The sequence below is a fragment of the Momordica charantia genome (assembly GCF_013281855.1).
Source record: "Momordica charantia cultivar OHB3-1 chromosome 4 unlocalized genomic scaffold, Mcharantia_2.0 BLBB01000004.1, whole genome shotgun sequence".
NCBI classification, from domain to species: domain Eukaryota; kingdom Viridiplantae; phylum Streptophyta; class Magnoliopsida; order Cucurbitales; family Cucurbitaceae; genus Momordica; species Momordica charantia.
The window spans coordinates 11,961,008-11,970,481 of NW_028275162.1; the positions used below are offsets into that span (position 1 = coordinate 11,961,008).

The 9,474-nt window shown below is 40.9% G+C and overlaps 1 non-coding gene across 1 annotated transcript; it reads right to left on the reverse strand.

Annotated features, from left to right (window-relative positions):
• Positions 1–8,903: 8,903 nt before the first annotated feature.
• On the reverse strand, positions 8,904–9,010 carry LOC148211816 (small nucleolar RNA R71). The gene has a single exon (XR_015790658.1). It is a non-coding gene; the product is annotated as a small nucleolar RNA R71 (small nucleolar RNA).
• Positions 9,011–9,474: the final 464 nt, after the last annotated feature.

Here is a 9,474-nt window from a genome sequence, read left to right on the forward strand (position 1 = left end):
CATTAATTTTTATTTTTTATTACTTATAATTTTGGCTAGAATTTTAAATATATTTATAAGAACCAGAAATTATATACCAAAACAACCGAGAGAAAGTATGCATAATTTTTAAATCAGAAAACTAAAAAATGGAATGGCCAGTAGGAGCTTCTACTAACACGTACGAAAATATTGTCTTTTTCTTTTTCACAAATATTTTCATTTGAACAGATTGTTCTTAAAAAACAATATAAGTATTTTAGAGTACTAAAAAAAAGTATTATTTTAGAAGAATGTTAGTTAAATGTCACACACATTTAATAATATACAGCATTTTTCTATTAAATAATATATTTAAGATAGTCCCTTAAAAAAGACATATTTCATACATGTTCGCTTGTATATATTAATAGCAGACAATTTTTGAATTGATATTTAATTATCCCTTTAAGAAAAATGATATATAAGCGTCTCTAATTAAAGGTGCCCAAAATTTAGGATATAATATAATATATTATATTATAGTGTAATACAAGATTTTCCGTTTCTTTCAGTCCCACCCTTACTTGTTTATACACACAAAAAAGAGGGGAAAAGAATAACATATATACTAAGGATTTTTTTTTTTTTTAAATAAGTAATATGAGATTCTAATTTGCTGCTTCCTTATTGATGTTACAGTAAACATTTTTTAAAGTGGGGTGACTGTGGAGAAAAAGGCAAAAAAAAAAAAAAAAAAACTTGACGAAGAGATATGGGAATTTGATTTTATGAAAAGAAGAGATATGGGAAATTTACAGGAAATCACATATAAAACCAGAACATTTTTTTGACCTAATAAAACCAATTCATTGGACTTTTCAGCTTTCATACAATTTCTTGTTTCTAAAAGAGTGCATACATCAACTACAATTATAGGAAAACCTTTATTTATTGATGTTTGAGCTCGAAAATGCCAAGTTCGGATACGGATAGACCAGAGTGATTGGAATGACCTCTTCTCAACTGCCAAAAAGCCTTCCTGAGCGTTTGAAGAAGTTGCAAGACAAGATTAGCACTCCGACGAGCAAATTAGTTTGTATCCAATCTAACTTGCCGAGTAAAGCTAGGTTTGTGTACCTTGCATTTAAGGCAGAAGTTTCTATTTATAGAAACTGAGCCCGACAAGAACTCTGACACAACCTGAAAACGCGGCATGTTGTCGGGTTTTAAGAAACACCGTTACAGATATGACTAAAGGTCAACTTGGCTTACGTAGGTCATGCCTCAGGTTCGAACCTGAGTGAACTTGGGCAAATTATTATACTTTACACGGTTTCTAGTCCAAACACCTTTACGACGATACTGACACGTGGCATGTGAAAATCAGCATCCAACATTGGCCCCAACTTCGGTGAGGCGAAGGTCGACTCGGCGAAGTACTCCGAGGTAACTGAGGCTGAGTAAAACCTACGTGTTAATGTGTGACGTCACAAATGTCGTCAGTCCTAATTCCTGTCTCGAGAACTCAAACGTCGCCACGGGGGTCACCCATCGTGGACAAATCCTGTCCGTTGATTCTCTCTTGATCGGACGGTCCTCGTGCCTCCGGATTGCTCTATAAAAAGCGGGGTCCTTTGCTTCATTTTTCACTTTAGAGTTTTTTAGTACCTCGGTCGTCTTCAAAGTCAGGTAATTTTCCCTCCTCCATTAGGTAGTTTTTATTTGTCTTGATAGTTCTGACCATGAGTAGCTCGTCGAGTGATTCATCGTCTGGGTAGACTAGCTATTCGAGTACAGAGAAAGTCTTAAGAGACTCGAACTTAGCCTACACCTCGGGAAATTCAAATGTAGCTTCTAGCTCAACAAATCCCAACCTAGCTTCCACCTCGGGGAGACCTGTGGCGAAAGCTGGTAGTTGAGCTTTCTCCCTCAACCTACTCAGTAGGTAGGCTGGCCGAGCTCCGCAAAACATACCTCATACCCGATTCCGTAGAGCATAGGGTGTCCAAGGTCGACGATTATCTTGAGGATCCCCCTCCTGGTTTCCTTAGCTTTTAGCCTCAGATGTTCAATAGGGGGGTCAGGCTTCCTCTTCACCCATTCATTTAGAGGTTCCTTAGTGCGGTCAACCTCACTCCAACTCAGCTCTCTTCCAACGGGTTGTCCACTGTGCTTGGGGCTTACGTGCTGTGGTCGGTCATTCGGGACGAGGACGAAGATAGGCTCACTGTAGATCAGCTCCTAGCCACTCATACGGTCAAAGCCTCTAACGATGGAGAGGGTCGGTATTACCTCTCTGCTCGGAGGAAAGTAGGTCAGCTGATTCTAATACCTTTTCTAATAAGAACTGGAAGGAGTGTTGGTTCCTCATCTCCGACGATTGGCTCGTGAAAAATGAAGGGGGTGAGCCGATCTGCTACGTCCCAGTAGAGTTTGGAGACGTAGGTGAGCGTTCTAGGTAAGACTTAGGTTCTTTTAGGCTTTCTTGCTTCCTCATTTTTTTTTTCTTGACGATGTTTTGTGATGCAGCTCTGCCATCTCCCGTCCTGAGGATAAACAACAAGTCGTGGGAGATCATCAAGCGCGCCAAAGGTCGAAACCTGAGGTACGCCTTGTGGGGTGAGGCTCTCGTTTCTAACTCCCACCTCTTCTTCAGTGGCCTCAGTCTGCACGACCAAGCGAACGAGTTCAAGAAGCTACCTAAATCGCGACAGCAGATCAGAGAAATGCAAGACTCCAGAAGGTAACCTCAGCTCGGTACTTTAGCTCGTTTCTAAAAATCTCCTTACTAACCTCGACTTCTTTACAGGGATGACTTCCAAATTTCTCGCCCTCGGTAGCGGAAAGCGGCAGCGCGCTTCGGCCTCGGCTGCTCAACCCGCAGCCCTCCAAGCTCGTCAGCGCACGAGTAACGTTGACGTTCCGGCCCCTGGGCTCGCTAATCTGGACAAGATTCAGGCACTACGAGCTGAGCCCCTACAGACGGTCGTGGGAGGCTAGAGGTCGTAGCCCCTCTGGGGCGAGGGATGTGCTCCGATCTGAGGAGGTCACCTCCAAACCTCCTCCGCCCCCATCATTCTCGACTCAGAGGAAGGATCCCTTTCTGGTCGGCAATCCTGTGATGGGTTCCGCTTTCCTTTTAAGCTTGTCTTCTCCCTTCCGAACATTCATGTTTGAAAGATACCACAATCTTTCTCGTTATGGTTTAGCATAGGTCATTCCACGTAGTCTTCCTTGGCCCCCATTTGACGTAGCTCGGTAGCAGTAAACGATATTAACGAGTATTGTCAAATTTTTTACAAGTCATTGGAGTTCGGCTTTCATTAATAAATGGGAATTTACATCTCGGTTTACATAATCTTTTTTTTTTGCCCTAATGATGATAAACTCGCAAGTATTCAATGTTCCACGAATGGGGGAGCTGTTTCCCGTTGAGGTCAGATAGTAGGTAAGCTCCGAGCGAACTACTTTTACAACTCCGTACGGGCCCTCCCAATTTGGTTCCAGGGCTCCAACATGCTGCATCACCTTCTTGAGGACGAGGTCTCTAGGCTTGAACGTTCGGACTCTTACCCTGGCATTGTAGAACTGAGCCATACGGTTTTGGTATTCTACTAGCCTGACATGGGAGTGAGACCTTTTCTCCTCGAGTAGGTCAAGATTCAGGAAGAGAGCTTCACTGTTGGACTACTCGTCAAAATTTTCAACTCGGAGTGTTGGCATGCCGATCTCCACGGGAATGACAGCTTTTGGTCCGAAAGCTAGGTCATACGGCGTCTCGCCAGTAGATCGGTGCGGCGTAGTTTGGTAGGACCATAGCACTTCTGGCAACTCTTCCGCGCACCGACCCTTCTATTGGGTGTGTTGCCCTAAACTCGTAGTTTGTATTTTGTAAAAACAAATTTCTTTTTAATAAAGTTTTATTCAATAAATCTGTTGTTAAATCATAGCTTTGCATTATCCAAATCCAATAAACTAAACATCCAAGGTTATTTGTGATGTAATCGGGACAGTATATATACTGGGTATATAGTTGATATACGGGGTATATATTTGATATACCCCTGATATATGAATGGATAATGTCCCGTGAATAACCTAAAGGGTCTATAATATATGGATAAGGTTGGGTACCTTATCCTGGGAACACTATGGATACGGCCCACTCTGTAAAGGTTACAGACGACTCGATCCAGATCGTTCGTGTGGAGACATGCGAGTGGGGGTATCCTATACAATGAGTTTGTATAAGACCGGACCACAAAATAGGCAATCTTTAGATGTAACACCGTTAACTAATAGGTTGCTATTTCTTACGATGACCAGACAACTCATTCTCAATCCTGAGTGAGTTATGGACTCCTGCCCGTGAGGGCTCGTCCTTTGATCTGTATGGGTGAGAGTGGCTCGAGTCGCCGACTCAACATTCCTACCATTTTGGGGACGAGACCGAGTGGGTAGCTGGGAACATAACTTCACAAGATGGAATTCACTCCTCCTCGACTTTAGGGGAGTAGATGAGTGCTCTCTTAAATGCTGACTCCGGGACTTGAACAAGGGGCCCCACCCTCTCATTGGCCGAAAGGGACTTCCGATTATTGGTTGGACCATAACCGGGTTGTTCATTAGAGGAGCAATGGTGTTTAAGGAGTAAGATGTAACTCAGGGGTAAAACGGTAATTTGACCCAACTTGAGTTACAAACACTCGTGAAAGATTGACTCGTCATTAATGGTCGTATATCCATGGACACGAAAACATTCTGCAGTGAGAAGAGTGCAATTGCGGGTCTTTAGTGGAATGACCCGTAGTTAACGAATCTAGATTAACTCGGTCAATGAGTTTGACCGATTAATCTTGCATCGTTGGAGCTTCGGATCTGTAGGTCCATTAGGTCCCCTTACTAGCTCATAACGGGTAAAAGGAGGATCAAATTTTTTGGAAGAATTTGAATTGTTCAAATTACTTAAGGGATTAAGGGATTATATGTATATTGATACATTATAATATATATAGTTAATTGTAAATTAAAACTATATATTATGAGAGATATTATTTGAATGAGATTCAAATAAAATTAATATGAATAAGATTCATATCAAAACTATAGGTTAAAAATAATGTGCATAAGATGTACATTAAAACTATAGGTTATACGAGAGAAATGTTTTAGAATATGATTCTAATTTTATAATAAATAATTAAGTGTTAATTATTCATGTATATATATATTTATTAATTTATTAATTAATAATTAATTAATTAATTTGATTAATTAATCATATATATATTAATTATTATATATATATTATTATATATATATTTTTAATTATTATTATATATTATAATATATATATTAATATTAATATTATTATTATTATTATTAATATTAACTCCTCTTCAAAATTGCAGGAGAGTGGGAGGTGTTGTGACGTGGGGAGTTACCCCACGTCACCCTTCTTCTTATTCTCCAAGTGTTGGACAAGATGAAGAACAATTTTTACAGAACAGAAAAGAAAAAGGACACCCAACGATTTCTCTCAAAATTCTCTCAATTTCTCCCTCTCTTCGATCAAGGTGCTACCACAAGCATGATCCCGAGATCCAAGAGGATAGCGAGGAAGATCTGGTGGTGGTGTTCGAGGGGAATTCACTGAAGAAACGTTCTTCAAAGGTTTGGAATTTCCCCTGTATTTTCTTCTTTAAAACTCCATTTTGTATCCCGAAAATCAGCAACAAAAATCCGCTTCCGCTCTGGGATTCACATCCCTTCACCTTCAAAGACTCGAGCTTTGTCTTCAAGCCGCGTTTGATAATTTTGTTAACAGCTTCAACCTACCTGTTTGACTTCGGATGAGTTGGCGACGAGTTGAAGTAACATATGCCGAGCTGTTGACAGAATTGATTAAACCAGGCGTTGTCGAACTGCCTGCCGTTGTTGTTAATGAGAGTGTACGGTATGCTAAACTGCACACTATGTTCTTCCACATATGACTAACGACCTTCTCCTTGGTAATGGACGTCAGGGGTTCGGCCTCTACCCACTCGGTGAAATAGTCTGTCGTCACCAAGGCATACTTCAGCTGCCCATTCGCCTTTGGTAGTGGACCGATCAGATCTAGCCCCCATTGAACGAAAGGTCAAGGACTTGAGATTGGCGTCAGCATCTCAGAGGGTTGTCCCAGGACGTTCGTGAAGTGCTGGCACTTGTCACACGCCGTTGCGAACTCCTTAGTTTCGCTGTCAATCGTCAGCCAATAGTAGCCCTATCGGACCATCTTTGCAGCCATTGACCCAGCGCCACTGTGATTCCCACGATAACGACAAAGAGTAACCCCTCTTCTAGAGCTTGCCCTCTTGCATTATGTAATGAGCCGCTTGACGTCAGAGCTTTCTAGCCTGGCTCTGATCCACCGGAATTAAGGCACCGGTCAGAAAATTTTTGATCGGATTCATCCATGTGGGCTGAGCTGACTGGACGTCCATTATTTCCGGCTGATCGATGGATGGCTCATCGAGTACTTCCAATGGCACCATTCTTGGTAGGTTGGTTTCATAGGCTCAGGCTAAGAGTGCTGATTACGCTTGTTTACATGCGTAAAAAGAAGGTTTTAGATGCTGTTTTTACAATGTTTCAGCTTTGTTTCGGATTTTTCTCGGTCGTTTGAGTTCCAATTCATGCAAAATTCATATATTATGGTTTGTGGTTGGCTTATATTGTATTTATGACATTTTAGGACCATTTGGGAGTGCCAATTAATCAAAAGAAGCAAAAAGACGGAAAAACCATCATGGGAGGCGCCAGGCGCCTGGGAAGCCTGTAGAAAAACTGGTTTTCTTCCAACTTTGCCCTTAATGAAACGCGTCTTCCAATGCATTTTGGTGGTTCCAACCGATGCATACGTGTAGAAGAAGTGTTCCACTATCAGTTTGAGCACGATTTGGTCAGTCAAAAGAGTTGGAAATGGGTGATTCACCATCGTTTTAGGACCTACCTAACCAATTTTGCACAGCTATAAATTCCAGCAACATCTCCACCAAAATCATCAAGCCTTGCTTCCTTCTCTTGATCATTTTTAGTGTTTCTTTGTTGCTTTCTAAGTACTTTTGAGTTGCTTTCATTAGTTGCTTTAAGTTTTTAAATCCCGAGCACTTTACATTCTTTTATTGAGCTTTGTTTTGTTTTCATTTGTACTTAGTTATTTTCTACTTATTCAAATATATAAAAATCTAGCACTTTGCTTATCTTCCCTTTGCCTTTACTTTATTTTTAGTTAAGAGAGTTGTGTTTTTGGAGGAAAGAGCACGTGACACTCTCCCTTGCTTGAAAGAGAAGGGTGAAGCTCTCAATCCCGATAAAAACTCTCCGTTAGTTAACTTTTGTTTTTCACACATGCATTCCACATTCAACCATTTTACTTGCTGTATTTTCTTCAATATGTCTTTCTAAATTCTCGTCTCTAGCCCGGTTATGGATAGTTAGCCTTTTATGTCTAAAAAGGGTTGCTAAGAAGTAGTGTTTTTGCTTTCCATTCATTGCTCAACATGTTTTCCCAAAAAGTTAGGATTTAGAGAAGGCCACTGTAAGTCTTAACAAGTCAATACTGAAAAGGTTGCTCATTTGCATTGTTGAGTGGTTAAACCGAGGAGAGGAGCGCCTTAGACATAAGGGTTCCGCTTAAGTAGCCTAGACATAGGACCTTAACCCGAGGTTGCGACTATTTCCATCCTAAAACTAAGATATCTCTCGTAATAGACATATTAGGGAATGTCTTAGGACTTTGAACTTGCTTAGACATAAGTCAAGTGAAAAGCGTAGTCGTTGGTTCCTAAAGTGAAATGCATATCGTCCTTAGCATATCCTTGATTCTTTGTTGGCTAACTTGAAGTAATTCGGGCTAGGTTTTATCATTCTAAGTCCAAATCTCAAATCCAAACCATTATTTGTGACCACTTCCCATTTTACAAGAATCACTCATTCCAACATTCACTATTCTTTAAAACTTTAGAGTTTGGAAATTGTTTAGAAGTCCTTGAGGATCGATACTTGGATACTCCGTCCATTTTATATTACTCTGACAGGTGTGCGCTTGCATCTATATAATTGTTACCACGCTTAGCGCGTGCGTTCAGCATAAACGCCCAGTCAAGTTTTTGGCGCCGTTGCCGGGGACTTTAGTTTTAAAATTATTTTCAAATTCTTTTAGTTTTTATTTTTGGTGAATTGTTGTTGGGTGTAATTTCCATCCACCGTTTTTGTTCTATATTTTTGGTCGTTTATCTCACAAGGGTAAGTTAAACTGCATGAGCACAAGACCTTTTCTTCTACCCCTTGACCCTGAGATTGAGTGGACCCTTCGAAAAACTCGAAAGGAGCAAAGACTTCGAAAACAACTAGAAAAGCAAAAAGAGAGAGAAGGTGAAATCAGTCCTGAAAGTGAGGTAGAGAGTACAAGCACATCAATGGCAGATATTCCACCTCGTGATCCGGTTGATCCACCTGCTGTTAACGGTAATATGAGGGATCATGCAAGAAATGATGAATTCAACCATATCCAGATGGCGGACAACAGAGACGTGGCAATGCGAGAATATGCCGCCACGGCTTTTCAGAACTTTGATTCAGGGATAGTCAACCCTATTCCAGCCCACGCAAACTTTGAGCTTAAACCAATGATGTTCCAAATGTTGCAGACAATTGGACATTTTGGAGGGCAGGAACATGAGGATCCACATGATCATCTGAAATCATTCATTCAAATTGCAAATGCATTTCGATTACCTGGTATAACAGACGATGCTCTGAGACTAACACTTTTTCCATTTTCTTTGAAGGACCAAGCTAGAGCATGGCTCAATGCATTTCCACCGGGATCCATCACCACATGGGGGTCGTTAGTGGAGAAGTTCTTAACAAAATTCTTCCCACCTACTCGCCACGCTGATATCAGAGAGGAGATCATCTCCTTTAGACAATATGATCGTGAACCTGTTCACGAGGCGTGGGAGAGATTTAAAGAACTAATCAGGAAATGTCCGAACCATGGCTTGCCGGCATGCATCCAGATAGAACATTTCTTTAGAGGTTTAGATCATCCTACTAAGATGATGCTAAACAATGCTGCCAATGGAGCCTTTACAAAGAAGACATTCAACGAGATAGTTGACATCCTAAATGACTTAGCTTCACACAACGAACTATGGTGTTCACAAAGATCTAGGGCAGCACCAAAGAAGCAAGATTCAGCTGGAGTTTTGGCTCTGGACATTGCGACCTCGATGCAAAAAGAGATGGTTACAATGAACCAGAGGCTAAAAGAGATGGCATTGGGAATAAAAAATCCATTAGCCACGCCGATACAACCTGTGCAGTCGGATTATTGCACTCCTGCCCCTGTTTGCCAAGTCAACGATCTCATTTGTTCATTTTGCAGTGAAAACCATATTTATGATAATTGTCCACATAACCCTGCTTCTGTTTTTTATGTAAGACATGGGAACAATAGGAACTTTA